This window comes from Littorina saxatilis, linkage group LG12, assembly GCF_037325665.1.
Source record: "Littorina saxatilis isolate snail1 linkage group LG12, US_GU_Lsax_2.0, whole genome shotgun sequence".
NCBI lineage: Eukaryota > Metazoa > Mollusca > Gastropoda > Littorinimorpha > Littorinidae > Littorina > Littorina saxatilis.
Genome location: NC_090256.1, coordinates 46185552 through 46205338, shown reverse-complemented (window position 1 = coordinate 46205338; position 19787 = coordinate 46185552). Strand labels below are relative to the sequence as shown.

The window sequence follows — 19787 nt, the reverse complement described above, 5'->3', positions numbered from 1 at the left end:
AGCAATTGTTGATAGAAAAGGGTATCATATCGAGCGGACACTGCATAATAACATAAACATCGTAGTCGGTTATTCACTGCGACTGGAGAGAGAGACACACAGACACAAACCTATGGAAGGCTTTGCATCATGATTTCAAACAAGTTTATCCTTTTATTTTTACTTCTTCTTTCTTGGTGTTCATTTCTTTCGTTCTTTGTTCGTTTTCTTTTTCCTGTTTGTTTGGAACTATTTGCTTTCTGTTTTAATTTTGTGTGTGTGTTTCTTGTTTTGCCGCCAGCAAGAAGTTTACGAGCTCTCATCCTCAAAAGGCAGCAGATGCGGCGACAGTTGTGGTTGATGGAAACAGTGGGTCTTGTCTCTCAGTCGACGTTTTCTTTTCAAGTAAAGAGTTGTTTGTTTTCATAAACAGCAGTGCTTACATCGGCCTCTCTCTCTCTCTCTCTCTCTCTCTCTCTCTCTCTCTCTCTCTCTCTCTCTCTCGCTCTCTCTCTCAAGGTTCAAGCAAGACAGAAGATCCTAACTTGATCCGGTTCTACCTTGGTTAACGAACGTTTCGCGATCGAACATGAAATCGTGTGTATTGTGAAAAACAATGGGCATTGAACGGACACTTATAGCCTCGTTCAGAGTGCGACACGTCTGACATGGTGTAATGTCAGTTTGAACGGACACTCTTATTCATGCAACTTTGTGTAAATCCACTATCGGCTTCGGTTTCGATATTTGAGTGTTCGAATACCCTTCCCCAAATCCAGCCCAACTTGCAATGGGCATATTGCCTGAGCAATTAAACCATTCTGATTCTCTCTCTCTCTCTCTCTCTCTCTCTCTCTCTCTCTCTCTCTCTCTCTCTCTCTCTCTCTCTCTCTCTCTCTCTCTCTCTCTCTCTCTCTCTCTCTCTCTCTCTCTCTCTCTCTGCAAAATCCACTCTTTCAGGACAGCTGATGATTTAAGTCAACTTAACTGGGCATTACAACATCAGACTAGTTTCTGGATTTTAATGGTGATTGGCGTTGTGTTGAGGCACAATGATCACACTTGTTTCTGTTAAAGATGTATCATTTTGGTTGGCAGCTTGGTCTGACGGTTGGTTATCGTTGTTTATTTTGTTTCGTTGGTTGGTTGTCTGGTTGATTAAGGCTTGAAACCAAACCACAAACCAAAATAGATCTGTGGGACTGACCCGAATTAACCTTGTTAAGAATGCAACCCCTAAAACTAAAGCACAACAACGTTTCCGCTGCTTCTTGTTTTGCAATGCTGAGAATAGACCTCAGTCTTTTTTTTCTGGCAAAACGTGATTTCTTCCCGGAGGTTTTCATGCTTGTATGGTTTCTGTCGTGTGGAGCGTCTGAGCTGAAGGGTCTACCGTCTCCGCTTCTGTGCACTTCTTGCCTGATTCGAGTCACTTATTTTGCACACTATTTTTGCCTGATAGCAAGGGTTTAACAATGGCTGATATCAACTATCTGTGTACCTATCTGTTTGTCTGTCTCTCTCTCTCCGTCAGTCCGTCCGTCCAACTGTCTGTCTCTCTGTAGTTCTGTCTGTCTGTCTGTCTGTCTGTGTCTCCCTCTGTCTCTCTGTCTGTATCTCTGTCTGTCTGTCTCTCTCTCTATCTCTGTCTATCTCTCTGTCTGTCTGGTTCTGTCTGTCTGTCTGTCTCTCTCTCTCTTGAAAGCGAGAATACAAAAATGTATGGTAACAATAATGTGATGTTAGTAATATAAAAAGCACAGTATAACCTTTTTACACACACACACACACACACACACACACACAGTTTGCACGAGCATTCTTTGTATCAGCTCATGTAACTTTCAACATTTCGCAAGATGAAAGTTCAAATAAGAAACTCGATCCATGCGTACACCTGCGACGGAGTCTCTTTTGTGTGTGTGTGTGTGTGTGTGTGTGTGTGTGTGTGTGTGTGTGTGTGTGTGTGTGTGTGTGTGGATGGGTGGGTGGGTGTGTGTATGCATGTGTGTGTTTGTGTGTGTGTGTAAGTACGTGTGTGTGTGTTGGTGTGTGTGTATGTGTGTGAGTGTGTGTGTGTGTGTGTGTGTGTGGGTGTGTGTGTGCAATATACCTCCCACAGAAAGTGTTAGTCTTAGTTCTATGTTTATAGAGTGTCCCTTTTTCTTTTATTTTAGCACCCGTTTTGTCATTAACGCGTCTTCTAATTTGGCAAAGTTTGTGACTCGGGTTTTAGTCATTTTCCAAATCATATTATCGTACCCTTCTAAGAGGTCATACTAATATCACTGGTCTTTCCTGGCACCTGGGGATCTTGAATTGATTCGTACATGAAAATAGAATGAACAAGATTGAAGGGCAGAAATGTTCTAGGATTTTGTTTCGAAAAAATTGTCCCAATGACAAAACACGTTTGTGCGATTCATGTGATATTAATTGTGTAAGACAATCTGTGGCGCGACCTTTTCCCCGACAGTGGTCGGTTTGAAAAAAAATCGGCTGTTAGCGGACTGCTGAAGCTGTAGGGGGGGGGGGGGGGGGGAGGGGGCGGCATCCCAATCTGCCGCATCCCAGCCTGACACATCCCACCCTGCCGCATCCCAGCCTGCCGCACCCCAACCTGCCGCATCCCAGCCTGCCGCACCCCAACCTGCTGCATCCCAGACTGCCCGCCCCCCCAACCCTGCCGCATCCCAACCTGCCGCACCCCACCCTGCCGCATCCCAGTCTGCCGCACCCCAACCTGCCGCATCCCAGCCTGCCGCACCCCAACCTGCCGCATCACATCCTGCCGCAATATCGATTAAAGTTTGATTAGTGTGTGTATCTGAAAACATTTTGTGTAAACTTGATAAAATATAGAAACAGCTAATGAAACTGTGTGTGTTTGCATCAACAGGCACGCAGGTTGGTGTTTTGATGGCTTAACGTTATCATATAGCTTTTTTTGTTTGTGTGTGCAACAACACTGTACTGACATCTTACGCACTTTTTTTTTGAAACATTCAATTGTATTCAACGCTCACAAGTGCATATTTTTGGTTGAACAGTTGTTGGTTGTCCTACATATTGTAATAACAAGTCGCGTAAGGCGAAAATACAATATTTAGTCAAGTAGCTGTCGAACTCACAGAATGAAACTGAACGCAATGCAACGCAGCAAGACCGTATACTCGTGGTCCACCGCTCACGGCATAGGCAGTGAAATTGACAAGAAGAGCGGGGTAGTGGTTACGCTATGCTGCATAGCACGCTTTTCTGTACCTCTCTTCGTTTTAACTTTCTGAGCGTGTTTTTAATCCAAACATATCATATCTATATATTTTTGGAATCAGGAACCGACAAGGAATAAGATGAAAGTGTTTTTAAATTGATTTCGAATTCGAAAAAAAAATTTGATAATAATTTTTATATATTTAATTTTCAGAGCTTGTTTTTAATCCGAATATAACATATTTATATGTTTTTTGAATCAGCAAATGATAGAGAATAAGATAAACGTAAATTTGGATCGTTTTATACATTTTTATTTTTTTTTACAATTTTCAGATTTTTAATGACCAAAGTCATTAATTAATTTTTAAGCCACCAAGCTGAAATGCAATACCGAATCCCGGGCTTCGTCGAAGAGTACTTGACCAAATTTTGAACCAATTTGGTTGAAAAATGAGGGCGTGACAGTGCCGCCTCAACTTTCACGAAAAGCCGGATATGACGTCATCAAAGACATTTATCAAAAAAATGAAAAAAACGTATGGGGATATCATACCCAGGAACTCTCATGTCAAATTTCATAAAGATCGGTCCAGTAGTTTGGTCTGAATTGCTCTACACGCACGCACGCACGCACACACACACACACACACACACACACATACACACACACATACACCACGACCCTCGTTTCGATTCCCCCTCGATGTTAAAATATTTAGTCAAAACTTGACTAAATATAAAAAAGAGCATTTTTTTATGCAACAAGTCGACAATGAATGAGCCACTACACAGTTGTTGCAGAAATAGCCTGAACAAAAAATAGTATGCAACAACTGTTTATATTTTTAAATCAACAAATTTCTTGCCTTTTGGATAACATACACGCCTGCAAATAACGGAGGAACTTTTCATCATTGTAATCATTTTGCAGACATAATATAATGTGATTTTATCCATTCATTTAAGATATGCAGCCTTCTCAAAAACTTCAAGTGACGTTTGCTCAAAACCAGGTTGTTCGAGTTAAACAGTTGGTGCTCTGAAGGGACGAAATGTAAATCGACATTGCGGCAGGCTGGGATGCGGCAGGTTGGGGCGCAGCAGGCTGGGATGCCGCAGGTTGGAGTGCGGCAGGCTGGTTTGCGGCAGGGTGGGGTGCGGCAGGCTAGGATGCGGCAGGTTGGGGTGCGGCAGACTGGGATGCGGCAGGATGGGTGAAGCAGGGTGGGATGTGGCAGGCTGGGATGTGGCAGGTTGGGATGACACCGGGGGGGGGGGGGGGTGGAGGGGTACTTTTGCTTGAGTGTTTGTGTGTAGAGGTAAATAAGAGAGAGAGAGAGAGAGAGATAGAGAGAGAGAGAGAGAGAGAGAGAGGAAGGGCAAAGAGAGAGATAAAGAGAGATATAAAGAGAGAGTCAGACAGACAGACAGACAGACATAGACAGAAACAGACAGACAGACATAGACAGACAGACAGACAGACAGACAGACAGACAAAGACAGAGAAGACAGACAGACAGAGTGTGAGTCACGTTTGTGTATGTCTTTCTCACACTTTTGGCGAGCTAGATCAGTAACACACAGTTGCAGTGAGACCGTGAAAGCCAAAGCATTGTAAAGCGATTATCTGTTTTCTCATATTGTTCTCACACTTGAGCAACATGAGTAACAGCCTAACGTTTTTTTCCCCCTGTTTTCGAAACCACGACTCGGGAACTGTTCTATCACCGGGGTTTCGATTCGGATCGACCTTTGACACAATCTTCGAGGAGTCGATATCTTTCAGTTGTTCTGGATCGCTCGTGAAACTAGAGGTTATATGTCAGTACCTGGCGTATATCCACGGGGTGGGTGCATCACGTCAAAATATAGCTGAACTAGTAGCTGAACTGCCCTGAAACACTGAAGACATGAGATCTTGATATCTAGGTTATTAGCTAACACGCGCAGATAAAATGACTTGAAAACATGTTTGTGTGTTTGTTTGTGAGTTGTGTTTGTTTGTGAGTTTGTTTGAGTGATTGTTTGACTCGTTTTGATGTTTTTGACGTGAATCGACCTACCCGCAAGCGCGACCAAAAACGATTGACAAACAGGAACTCCTTCCAGCTGGAACAAAAGTCGATCCCAACCTAAACTCGATGGAACAGTTCCCCACCCGTGGAAACAACAACATGTGAACAGAAAGGGCGTTTACTTCTTCGCTCTCTTCGCCCGCCTTATCTCGGAAATCAGAGTGCCTTCCCTTTTGATCCGTTCAACCCAGAGCGAAGGGAAGTGCATGAGAGGTCAGGTTGTGACCCACATTGAGCTAGGTCAGGCGAGCCAACGTTGATCCACACAACTTAAATTATGTGTCTTGTCTGCCAGCTTTTGACGCAGAATACCTTGTGCTAAGTGGGGGTTGTGGTGAAGGGGGGGGGGGGGCAGAGAGAGAGAGAGAGAGAGAGAGAGAGAGAGAGAGAGAGCACCCATTGCACACCGGTTGGACCGTATATAAGGTAACGTCAAATTATGCTTGTGCAACGTATGTGGGAGTATCACTTATACCCTCAGGATATCTCTTATCCTGTTGCGTAGCGTCACAAGCAGAGAACAGTATACCGAAATGGGAAGGGTAAAAAATGGATCGGGAATTTACAGGACGTCCGCTGTGCTCTCAATCTTCAGTAGTTATTAAGTCCCTCTTAGTTTATCCGAGTTGAGTCTGTCTAGATAATGCCATTTTCTCCACCCCTTCTTTTGTACTTTTTTTTTTTTTTTTTTTTGACTGTGCTTGAAATGAAAGTTATTCGTTAGATCGTTTCTACTTTTTTGTAACTTGAAACATGGCGGACATCGGATGAACTGTCACGAGTGGGGCGGTTTCGCCCTGCGAAAAGAAGCTACGTGCCGGTTGTATCGGACTACAAGTAGGGTCGGCAGGCCCAAAACACGCAGAATAAACCTAGATTCCTCTTCTGGTTCCTCGCGTTGCGAGTCGTCATGGGTTCGCTCCTCAGCCGATTCAACCCAGCAAGGACTCCAAGTAGGTCAAGGAGACAGTGACGGCGACTGCATGGGCAAAATCCCACAGTAGATCATTAGATGAAAGGACGTTATACCCATTCCGTAAAACTCCAAAGGTATGTAAATGACTTAGGACATAAATCGGAGGGTTAGATTTCGGAGCAATGAATTTACAACGCTAAAGTTCAAAACTTCTACACCATGACCATACAAATTACTTTTTTTTTTTCATTCAATTTCAAACTCAAAGATTCCATTTTGTTCTGTCTGTGTTTGAACTGCATTTCGACTCTCACTGCATCATGATATTGATAATGACGCAGAGCAATCAACACCTACTGAGCTAAGTTCCTTTTTATGTCTGTTGGCTAGTACAACAGTACAACTTGAACTACAAGTACAAGGGCCATGAGGTTGACATAATTTGTGGTTGGTTAATTTTGTTTGTTTGTGATGTTGCCACATAAGGCTTTGGCAGTTTTTAGTCCCATGACTCATTGAATGTTTTAAAGATCTACATCATATTTATGTATTATATGTCTACACACCAATGTCTCATGCACTGAGGAATTCCTGTTATGATGATGTATTGGTAACAATTCTGCAGATTGCTCCAATTGTAATACTCACTAAGGCCAAAAAAAATAATAGGTGTGGTTACGGTAACATAGCCCAAAAAAATAGGGTAGGAAGGTAGGCAATCACTTTTTTTTTTAAACTTTTTTTTCTAATGTGTACAAATTAAACCTACTTGACAGAGAAATAAGTGTGCGACTCGGGCGCTTTCGCTTTCATTGTGTTGTCTGCACTCGTTTACTTGTTTTTTGTGTGTATTTTTTTGACAAATGTAATAAAAAGTTATAGGGTCGGCCCCAAAAAATAGGGTAGGTCGGGTTACCGTAACCACACCTATTTTTTTTTAGGCCTAATACAGGTAATGGTATGATCATACTGACATGTAGTAGTTCACTACTGCTGACTCAATCAGTCAATGAAATTAAGCCATGAAACTACAGTGTTGCAACTGGATTTGTTACACATATTTGTTATGCGGTGTCTGCATGAGGAGAGCTAGGTACAACCTCTGTCCCCTCTGTTAAAATAGCAAAATCTAGATCGGCACTTTTCAGGGTGAGTACGGGTAAGGTCATCAAATCTAGTTTTTATGCCACATGTTTGCCAAGATCTGCAGTCTTGGTTGGAGCAAAACAACGTTTGATTTGGAACAAAAAGGACTGGGTGGTCGGGTGGTAACGCACTTGCGAGAGGTTGCGATTTCGACCCTGGGTCAGGGCGTTAGCAATTTGCTCCCCCCTTTCCTAGTAATACCTAGGTGGTGGGTTCAAGTGCTAGTCTTTCGGATGAGAAGAAAAACCGAGGTCCCTTCGTGTACACTACATTGGGGTGTGCACGTTAAAGATCCCACGATTGACAAAAGGGTCTTTCCTGGCAAAATTGTATAGGCAAAGATAAAAATGTCCACCCAAAATACCCGTGTGACTTGGAATAATAGGCCGTGAAAAGTAGGATATGCGCCGAAATGGCTGCGATCTGCTGGTCGATGTGAATGCGTGATGTATTGTGTAAAAAAATTCCATCTCACACGGCATAAATAAATTCCTGCGCCTTGAGTCCGAGTCTGGAGATACGCGCGCGATATAAGACTTCATATAACATCCTGACTGCTTGCTGTGCAGAGGAAGTGTTCTTTTTAAGAAATGCATTCAAATAAAACAAATGGAGAAATGCCCACTGAACAGAAACAGCCAGGCTCCTAATGTGTGGTATGAATCCAAGTTGAGAGAGATCAGCTGAGCTAGGATTTTACATGGAACAAGATCATCCCTCCACTTGCATACATACCAGAAATGAACATACAGTGTGCTTGATGTGGTGATCAAGTGACATTTTGCTATGAATTTGTTTAAGCAACTAGTAGCTTCTTCAGCGTTAATTCATTAAACAATTACTCTTATTCTTAGCACATAGAACACCTTGCTAAGTTAAGTTATGCGTGTGTTTGTTATTGCAATGTAAGACCTCATGACATAGATAATTATAACAAAATAACACATGATGAGATTCTAAATATGTTTTGTTTACTTGCAGGTCTCAGTTATTACCAAGCCCTGCCTCATTCTTCCCGCAACAGTGACATGGTGCTGTCATAGAACACAAGTAAGGCTTTTGATCATTTCCAAAATACACTAGCAATAGATTGTGAGTGCAACTGGTAATGAGAATATTTTACCACAAAAGGCTAAAGTACAAATAACAGATTTATGATGTTGGAAAAAGAAGTCCGCCAGAGCAAGTGATTAGTGTACCAGTTAGCTAGGGTGGATATATTATATAATTACAATTTACAGTCAGCATAAAATGTTGAGGCCAGTCTTGAATTGTTCTCGCCCTGTGAATTCACCGGCAAATCAGATGGCATGAAGAAATCAATGGTATTTTATGCTCTGCATTGAATGAACCATCTCCAGTCATTCTGAGTGACACACCTCTTTACAAAAAAACATGCCAGTAATTAAATCCAGGCTACATGGGGATGGAAAATGACCCTGGCAATTTCAACCTCTGCTTGTGCCTTTGTGTAGCAGGATTGGATATGGATCTTCAAAAGCCTTAGTTCATTTGTTTGTATCATGTATCATGTATGACGTTATAAGTTAATACTATTAGTCAATTTCAAATAGCAGAGTTATTTTCAGAGCTTTCTAACTTCAAACCCTGTCTGCCCCGTGGAATCTAATGTAATTTAAAGGGTATTTTGATTTTGACTCAGTTTCTTTCTTGCAAGTTCATTCTTTTCTCATTCTAGGTACTAAACCACTACTGATGACTGCCTGCATCAGGGTTATAATTTATGAAGAAGTCAAAATGCACATATTATATAACAGTTTACAATTTAAAGGCCCACTTGCTTTGTCACTATAGTGTGGGTCACTGTCTCCCATCTTGGCCACATACCAAAAAATAAAATATATATTCAGTGACTGCTTGCTGTGGTGAGTTAACTCAAAATATGGGATATTTTCACGAACATTCAAGCTGATCTATGTTGGTATGCGTCCAAGTAGAGGGATGATCTTATCCCAAGTAAAAGCCTGACAAGATCTGAGACTGTGATTGTGTTTTTACATAGTAAAGTAAGCCTTTAACGAGAAAGTATGTCTATTGCACTGGGTGTTTTATTATTATTATATATATTTTTCTTCCAGGTAGTCTCTCTTTAAACTGACTTTCTACACCATGGTGTCTCTGGCAGTGTTATATTGGCAGAAGACAGTTGGAACTGGATATCCTCATTTAGATGGTAGGCATGTTTTCGGCTTTTGTGTTGCTTTGGTGTATGTGTGTATGGTGTGTGTGTGTGTCTGTGTTAAGGCCATGTCAGACTCACAACACAAAACAGTGTTTCCTTTCAAAACAAACACAAAACAGCGTGTTTCCCATGTGACATCCCCCAAAACGCGTTTCAGAAAACACTGTTTCGTGTTTTTGCATCGTGTTTTGGGTTTTAGAGCATGCTCTAAAATCTAAAAACACGTTTTGGTAGTCAGCCAATGAACGCGGAAGATCAACTCAAGTGACTCGGTTTCCGGCACCACGGAGATAGAAAAAAATGGCAGACTCAGATGTGGTACCGATTCAGGGTAGTATCGGACCCATGAATCCTAACTAGAGTCTATGGATCCTGTCACGATTGAAGAGAGGCAATAATATCAGTGGGCGCTGCCAGCCGTGTTGTTTACAAACCCAAACACAGCGCGGTAGCTGAACGGGTCAAGCTGACACTGACCGTATCAGTGGACACTGACCGTATCAGTGGACACTGACCGTATCAGTGGGCACTGACCGTATCAGTGGGCACTGCCAGCCGTGTTGTTTACAAACTCAAACACAGGGCGATAGCTGGACGGGTTAAGCTGACACTGACCGATATTTCTGTGAAAACACGCACCGCGCTTCATCTGTGTGTTTCGCAAGTGACATCCCCTCTTTAAAAACATGTGTTTCCCCGACGTTTTGAGATGGTGTTTTTGTCGAAAACAGGGTTTTGTGTTGTGCGTCTGTCTCCGCCTTTAGACACATACCAGAAATAAACACACTGTTTGCATGCTGTGGTGAAGTGACATTTTGTGATTTGTTTTTTTAATGAACTAGTACAGGTAGCTTTTACAGCATTTATTCATAACACAATCGCACTTTTTGGGGAATGCAGACCTGTTTACACTACACATTGAGCGTAGTAAACTACGATTTTGGTCCCCAAACTACGCAACTACGCATGCTTGTCTTATACTACGCAAACGTTTCGTTTCGACTACACATTTTGACATTTTGAATACGCAAAAACGCGAGCGAGTTCCGATCCATAATTTGTACTAACCGGTTGTGTACTGCGTGCAAAACATGCCCGGCGCCCGCGAGAGTAGCGTAGTCAGTTGGTCTTGCTGCTGTTATTACAACTATCGCGGGCGTTTCAGCACATACTTTTCTGAACGCGGTCACTTCGTAGCTCATTCTTTCTGGAGGGAAAAAGATGGCTACAGCGACGAACACGGATTCAGAAGACTTTGGCGATCAACCGCCACGGAGCAAAAAAAAGAAGCTTGGTCAAACTCCCAGCAAGGCTTTTCTGCCAAAGTACTATGAGGAGCATCCATGCCTAGTTTCGTGGAGAAAAGGGAAGCATTTTGCCCACTGCACTGTGTGCAACACGGCTTTTTCAGAGAAGCACAGTGGGCTTTACGACCGTGTAACCGCCACAAGAAAAGCACTTCTCATAGAATTCGAGAAATCCCGACCAAAGCAGAGGAAAAATTGGACTGTTTTGTGAAGAAACCCGTGCCAGGGAAAGAAGACCAAGACAAGCTCACTTTTGAGAGATCGGTAACCAGAGCAGAGGCAATGACCTGCCATATTATTATTATTGCCGACGCAAACCTGTTCTGTTTATATGCAAATTTGCCTTCATGTTGATACACATACTCCCAGTCCCTACTTTTTGTGACTTGATGTTCTCAGATTGTCACAGGTCTTGAATAGGGGGTCCCACTGTATATGAACTGCATACCCCTCAACATAGCTTTTTTTTAACAAATGAAATGTTCCAAACTAGTTAATAATTTTTTTCTTAACAAATAAACTTAATGCTTGGCTTGTATTTTTGTGGGGGCTTTGTTTGTATTTGTATGAGGAGTATTGTTCACATTGTAATAGTTTTGTTTGGAGTGTTGAGTGTTTGTTTTAGTACGGTATAAGTAACTGTTCTGTTTTGCGGTTTGGGTTGATCGAATTGAAATACTACACATTCACCTGCCAAACTACACATTTGCCTTATTTTCACACCCAAAACTACACATGGTACATTTCAGGGGTAGGCAGGTCTGGGCATGTGAACAAGTTAAGAGATCAGGGTTCGACACTAGCGGGGGCGGGGGGCGGAACGCCCCAGAGTTTTGTGTTCCGCCCCAAACATTGCCGAAGCTTGGGGCCCACTCCGCCCCAGGATAAATTCCAACAATGACAAACCGAAAATTCTAATGCCAGCAGAGCCAATCACTAAAAATCGCCAGTCAAAGTCGTCACTGAAATTTGCGTTACGATCAATGCCGCAGTCAAGAAAAAAACACATTCAAATCGTCGAAGGACAATGTCGTAAGGGAAATAACTCCCAGATTGCGCTCTTTAGCGTGAGAGATAAGTATCGCCTTCAAATGCCAAACGCAAAATGTGGCGACACATCCCTGGTGTAAAAAGACATGGTCAAATGAAGATGAAGAACAGGGTGGAGAGAAACGAAAAAAGGAGACCGATGCAGCCAAAAGCGCGAAGCGCTGTCGTAATTTCAATGTCAAATGGTTGAAAGAATTTCCCTGGCTTCAGTACGATGAAGAAAAACAGACAATGCATTGCCGCACGTGAATACTGAGAGTGGGCCCCAGATTTTTTTTTTCCGCCCCAGCAATTTCCATCTCTGGGGCCAGTGTGGCCCCAGGCCAAATAAGTTAGTGTCGACCCCTGGAGATCATGTCTTATCCCATTTTAAAGCCCTACCAGATCTGAGACGGTGAGCCAAATTGTTTTCATGAGAAGGAATGTGCCTTTTAGTGAAATCTATGTACTTTACAAAACATATTTTAAGAAATGAAATGTGTTACAAGTAACAGCCATAGGAGTGATAGCCTGTAGGTGGAATAATAATCTTCAATTGCCTATAAATGATTATCTGGTTAAGAATGACCTCTTCAAGAAAATTAATGCAAAGCATTTTGATGTTTGTGACGATTAGTTACTCTTTATCACGTTTGTTCGCTGATTTTGCTGTCAGTGTCAGTGTTGGGCAGGTGTGCGTCCATGATGTCATTGCTATTGAAAACTAATCTGTACTGTAAAGTAAATGTACCCATACATGGCAGTTGTCTGGTCAAACCGGGGGCCAGCCATGACTGGGACTGATGTATCCTCAGGCACTCGACACCAGGTGGGCGGGGCCAGTGGTTGGGGTGTGATTCCCTGCCTTACACCACCACAAAGTGTTGTATCAGTAGACAAGACTGAGCAGAACTTCTGCCCCTCCCACCCCCCTCACCAATTGACCACTCAGTGCCATGTGCCTGTGGCTGTATCATAAACACTTTGTGACAATAGTTGTTACCTCCTTAGAACATATCTTGTGATGCTCCTCGGTGTTTGATGTATGCTAACTGGTGTACTTATGACATAGTGTTCATATGAAAGTTTTATGTGTTGCAGCTCATCCAGATCACAGGTACACAAAGGAGCTGGTTCCAGTGAAAACATAGGCACATGGAACTGCTTATGGACTACTTTAGAAAGTGTGCGGTTACAACCAAGACTCTCCAGTTAGGAAGGTCTGCGGAAGGGTGCTTGTTCTGTTTCCTCGGACAGGCTTTTCAAGACTAGGTAGGTTGAACCACATGATTGGGCTTTAATTATGAATGCACTTCAAAGTTCACTTATTTCATTATCTGGTACAAGTTCTCTTGCATGTGGGTGTAAGGCTGAAGAAGAACCTCTGACAAGTCAATTTTCAAGCAACTGAGCATGAACCCAGGTAAAAAAAAACCACAGAGCTCTCTTTCTCTCTCTTTCTATTGGTCTGTTATTCATAGAATGACACTAACAGTGACACAAGTAAAAAATCTGTATCATTGTCTTGACCTCTAGAAATTTGGTAGAGAATAAGATGACTAATAGTATTATTTTGATTATTTTATGGTCATTACTGTGGACTCCCCCCCCCACACACACACACACACACACCACCCCACCCCTGCCCCTTTTAAGACACCCCAATCTAAGACTCCTTCCTATTAATGACCCTGTTTACGCAGACTTCTTGTTCATAACATCTGTAAATTCACTCCCATTTTAAGACTTGCTCCTTTTTAAGACCTGATTTTGCTTATTTTGGATTTCGAAAAAGAGAACAACAAATCCCCACTCTCTAGCCAGGCACATGATTTTTGTATGAACCAAGTTGAGGGATGGCATTTGTATAGGCCTGACCAGATCTGAGATGTTGAATCTATTGCTTACAAAGAAAGCATTGTGTCATTAAAGGCACACTACTTCTCTTCACCGTCTCAGTTCAGGCCAGGCTTTAACATAGGATAAGCTCATCCCTCAACTTGGTCACATATGAACAATCAACACACTGACTTCTTGCTGTAGTGATCGAGTCAGATTTGCCAAGGCGTGTACATGGAATAAGATCATAATTCTAAATGCTGAAGTAACATTCTGTTTCCTATGAAGCTAGGCTTGATTTTGGTATGAATCCAAGTTAAGGGATAGCATGTGTAAAAGCAGAATTGTTTACAGAGGCAGCTTTGTGTTATTAAAGGCATCTCAGATCACCTGCCAGGCTTTTTTTTTTAATTTTTTTTTTTTTACATGGGGTAAGACTATCCCTCCACTCCGGCACATACCAGCAATAAACACAGTGGTTACTTGTGATGAAATAGTGGCAAGACAGATTATTTAAGCATCACATAACCTTCCTAAGTGAAGTCAAGTCGTGTGTGTGTGTGTGAGCATAGAATGTTGAGGACAGCCTTGAAATTTTCTGACTGTGTGAATTCAACAGAACTGCTGTAAATCTGGCGCAGTATAGTTTTTATTGTATGAAACTTCATTTCCAGTCAGGTGCTATGAAGAAATCATATCAGGTTATGCTTTGCAGTGAACCACCACCAGTATTTATTTATTTATTAAGGAGATTTCTATAGCGCATAACTAAAAGCACTATTTCTGAGTAACACGTCATCTTAATTAAAGCATGCCAGTATCGCCAGGCTCCTTTTGGGTGGTAAATGTGGATCTTCAAAAGCCTAAGTTAAAAAAACAAGATGTAAAAGTACATTTTGAATAGTAGGTTTTTTTCAGAGGGCAGATATCACAAGATATGATCGTTCAACTGCATGTATGCCTCATTACTAAAACAACAAGAAGAGCAAACGCTCGATCGAGTCACTTTCGCAGTTCTGAATATTATATGAGGCATCAGATGGACAGGAAGAAATTGCTATTCACAACACAATGAGTCACGTTCACATAAAATTTGAGCCCGGTCACTTTTATAGTTTCCGAGAAAAGCCCAACGTTAAGTTGTGTGTTGCCGAACAGAAAAGGCTAGTTATCTCCCTTGTTTTTCTGATAACGTTCGTAAAAGGCTACAGATGTAAATACTTTGATGTAAAGAATAATCCTACAAAGTTTCAATCACATCCGATGAACTTTGTCAAAGATATAAAATGTCTAATTTTTCCTTTGACGCTGACCTGTGACCTTGAAAAAGGTCAAAGGTCAACGAAACCATCGTTAAAGTGTAGAGGTCATTGGAGGTCACGACTAAACAAAATATGAGCCCGATCGCTTTGATAGTTTCCGAGAAAAGTCCAACGTTAAGGTGGTGTCTACGGACGGACGGCCGGCCGGACAGACTAACACTGACCGATTACATAGAGTCCAGACATGGGACTGGTCCGATTTTTATCGGAATTCCGATATTTTCCTTAGCTCACAGACCATTCTTGAGATCGATGCAAATTCGTTGAGAAAAAAGGGGGGAGGGGGGTGGTGGTATGAACCGTTCAGCTGAAGCTGTCTGCGTCTGAAGTCAGTGCATTCGCACCCCAGCACTCGCGTGAACCCATAGGTGGTGGTATGAACCGTTCAGCTGAAGCTGTCTGCGTCTGAAGTCAGTGCATTCGCACCCCAGCACCCCAGCACTCGCGTGAACCCATAGCAGTATCATGGGTCGCGTTTGATTGGCTGTCGATCTCCGACGATTATCGCCGGGGCTTAATTATTCACCGATGGCGGTTTGTGGGTTGTTTTGATTGGCTGCCGATCTCCAAACGCCGAAGGTGAAAAAGGTAGCATCATGGCGTCTGGATTCCGTATTGTTTTGTCGGCTGTGGAAGCTCTTACGATCGACGACCAAAGTGTGAAAAACAAGTGGAAAGCCAACTGGCTGTCAGAAGAAGTGACTGTCACTATCAACAAGAAAGAAAGGCGCCAGCTCATTGGCGACAGTATCGCCAAGATATCCATTCCCGGTCAGGCCGTGTGCACGTGGTGCGACAACGGCCACTGCGTGGTGAAATACGGACTTGGTGTAGCATCTATGCATGGGGCAAGCTAGGAAAAGATAACTCTCGCTGCAAACCACGCCCACTCAAAAATCCGGTCGGCGATTTGGCTCCGGACCCCAGGGTCAGGTTACGGCAAAGTACGTCGTTTTGAGTGGTTGGTTGTGGACGATACTGACCGGTACCACTAGCAGATACATAGGGCTAGAGGTGCATCGACATTTTTTTCGCCAGGTCGCGAGAATTCTATAAAATAAATGCAAGCGAACTTTTGTCATTTTTTTCTTTTTGCGATAGGGCGAGTGCACCACCGAAATTAGTTGATGAGAACGTAGTCGGGTGTTTCATCTTTCATTAGCAACTGAAAAAATAAGGGGAAAGTTTTGTGTGTGTGTGATTGTTATAAATCACACTTTTGTTTAAAATGCTAAAACATTATTCTTGTGGGTTTTATAGCTTTTTAAAAAGGCATGATCTCATTTTTTGCTATCAGGAGAGGCCCCAAAATGGCCTTTATAATTCTAACATTCATTTTCCGTCAGGGGGGCTTCGCCCCCCTGAACCCCCTACCGGGGCGTTGCCCCTGGACCCCACCAGGGGCCTAAGCGGCCCCTGGACCCCGGCTTACTTTCCTACTTTTTGAACATTTGCTGGTCTCATGTCTGAGAGTCACATTTTCTCAAGTGACTCAAAAATTAAGTGGTATTTTACTCGTCTTTCTGGTAAAACATATACACCATCAATATATTATAATAATGATCTTGCTTGTTTACAGATGGACAACAGCTGCTGCCAGGACTAGGTTACGCATAAAGAAAACAGTCAACACTTGGCTGGTGCTGGAGCTTCTTTGATGTCTATATCAACAACAAAAAGACAGACAGATACCAGCTCATTCAAGACCATATCCCCATTTTACTCACACAGAACAGAGAGCCATCTTCCGCCTTCGCACAGGACACTGCTGTCTGAAGGTACACCTCAAAAGGATAGGTTTTGCACCTACAGCGGACTGTGGCTAGGGTAGGAAGAACAGACTCTGCAACACGTTCTGAGAGGGTTGCCTTTCCTTGCCACCCCTGTGCAACAAGACTTGGCCAGAGAGCACACATCCAAATGCAAACACTGAAGAGGAAGAAGAAGAAGGTGCCCACACAGAAGGGCATGAATCTACTTCAAGGGCAGAAAGGTTTACAGCAGTTTATAGACTTGTAGCAGATAACATGATTGTTGAGACAAAATTACCTTAACCTTCGCCGGCACTCGTTATCGACTACACACGAACGCATTCGTGGGGCCAAGCAGACCCATGCTTCTCAAAGAAGGAAAAATGTGCATATCCTTCCGTGGCACTCGTGGGGCCGTGCAGACCCATGCTTCTCAAAGAAAGAAAAATATGCATATCCTTCCGTGGCACTCGTGGGTCCGTGCGGACACAGAAGGGTGTTTGATGCAAATATCTCTTAAACGAGTTGGAATTTTTTAATGAGCTTTTAGAAATGCCTCAGACACCTAAAAAGCTATCATCTCCTAAAAGCTCATTAAATTTCAGTGATAATTAATTAATTAATTAATGGTCAAATTTAGACTACACACGGTATTTGGTAAAATATTATGGGTCTGCATGGCCCCACGAGTGCCACGGAAGGGTTTGCACAATTGTCCTTCTTTGAGAAGTATGGGTCCGCATGGACCCACGAGTGCCTCGGAAGGGTATACACGCTTTTCCTTCTTTGAGAAGTATGGGTCCGCACGTCCCCACGAATGCTTCCGTGTGTAGTCTAAATTTGACCATTAATTAATTAATTAATTATTTATCACTGAAATTTAATGAGCTTTTAGGAGATGAAAGCTTTGTTGGTGTCTGAGGCATTTCTAAAAGCTCATTAAAAAATTCCAACTCGTTTAAGAGATATTTGCAATCAAACACCCTTCTGGGTCCGCACGGACCCACGAGTGCCTCGGAAGGGTATACACGCTTTTCCTTCTTTGAGAAGTATGGGTCCGCACGTCCCCACGAATGCTTCCGTGTGTAGTCTAAATTTGACCATTAATTAATTAATTAATTATCACTGAAATTTAATGAGCTTTTAGGAGATGATAGCTTGTTAGGTGTCTGAGGCATTTCTAAAAGCTCATTAAAAAATTCCAACTCGTTTAAAAGATATTTGCAATCAAACACCCTTCTGGGTCCGCACGGACCCACGAGTGCCGGCGAAGGTTAAAGGGAGAAAATGAACAAGCTAAATAGGCTGTACAGTACTTCACTTGAACAATTTATAAGGTTCCCTGTAATGTATTAAGTATCAAGAACATTTACAGATCACAAGACATTGTGTTTTCTTTTGTTTGCAATACAAATTTTTCACAATAAAAAGATATGCACTTGGCAAGATCCTTAAAATGTAAAACTAGTACGTGTGACAATTTTGAATTGTTCAGAGATGGTTTTGCTTCAGTGGTAAATGTTTTAGCTTTGTTATAAGATTCCGTTACTGAAGCATACTTTAAAACCTTGACCTTCCAAGTCTTGAACAACATACCCTAACTGTGTTAGCACCCTGGGCTGCGATCATTGTGTTGAGCTACTTAACAGAGGACTCCTTGGTTTTATTACATATACTTTGGTTAACTTTAATTATTTGATAAATAATTCTAATACAGGACAACTCCCCCATCAAATGTAGAAATGTCGTCTGCATTTTTATTTTGTATACTGCATATTTTAAAAGGCTATTTTTGTGCACAAAACATGCATCTGCAGGGAGCTTTAGAGGGTGAAGTTAGGATCTATTATGGGGCATGCAGCACCACACCCATTTTGTGTGTGTGTATTTTGTGTTGACACATAAGACACTGTCATTCCAGCAGAAACCTGTGATGATGCACATTTTATTGCAGTAACCAGCTGAAATTGTATGTACGTTGTTATGAAATTGACAAATGATCCCTGCTTTGCAATCCTGGGTTAATGATATTGCCAAAATTAAAACGTGGAGGAAAAAGTGAGTGTAAACCTATTCTTGTGGTGGTGGTGGTGGTGGTGGTGGTGGTGGTGGTGGTGGTGGTGTGTGTGTGTGTCTGGTTAGTGTGTGTGTATGTGTGTGTTTGAGTGTGTGTTAAACAAACAACAACGACAAACAACACCAAACCTAAATCAAACAAGCACAACAAAAACAAATGACACAAAAACTGACAAAAATCAGAATATCAACTGAGGAGAAAAAAACAGTGGCTGAATGCAATACTTATTATAACTTAAAAAGTAAAAGTGTGCGTGTGATGTGTGCGTATGTTTGAGTGTTTTAAACAAAAACAACAAACCTAAATTAAACAAGCACAACAACAACAACAAAACAAACGTGGAAAAATTCTGAATATTAACTGAGGAAAAACAAACAGTGCCTGAGTACGAGACTTATTATCAGGGAAACAACGGCAAAACTCGCAATGTCGTATGGAATAAGGTAAAAGATGTAAATCATGGTTTACAGAGAACATCAGTACTGAGTTCTGTCATGTTTTATTTTCTCCAGAGTGTGACGTCTGCAGAATGATCGATACAAAAAGCAGTGTCTCCAGTCATGGCCATATGCTGCTTTCCTAATTTTTGCTTTGCACTATTTTTGCTTTGTGCACATATTTGAACCTTGTGGTGCTATGATTCGGTTCTTAAAAGAAAATTATGACTCACACTCACATACAATCCTTGTTTTTGAATGTTTTAAAACATTGCTGCTTTCTGCTTTGAGCCTGGAGGAACAAAATGACTCTGAAGCCGGACTGCCGAGAGGAAGAATGAGAGGGAAAAGAACACGCAGCCATGAAAACACACACAACTCCCTGACAGATAAACTGCTTATGTTCCAAAATCAAGAATCTTTAAGTGCGCACGCACGCACACACACAAACACACACGCGCGCGCGCGCGCACACAGAGAGACTCTCCTC

The 19787-nt window shown here is 42.2% G+C and overlaps 1 long non-coding RNA gene across 1 annotated transcript; it reads left to right on the top strand.

Annotated features, from left to right (window-relative positions):
• The first annotated feature begins 5704 nt into the window (after positions 1 to 5704).
• On the top strand, positions 5705 to 18845 carry LOC138982070 (uncharacterized). Its single transcript, XR_011460774.1, has 5 exons — positions 5705 to 6320; positions 8314 to 8382; positions 9432 to 9526; positions 12973 to 13143; positions 16612 to 18845. It is a non-coding gene; the product is annotated as an uncharacterized lncRNA (long non-coding RNA).
• Positions 18846 to 19787: the final 942 nt, after the last annotated feature.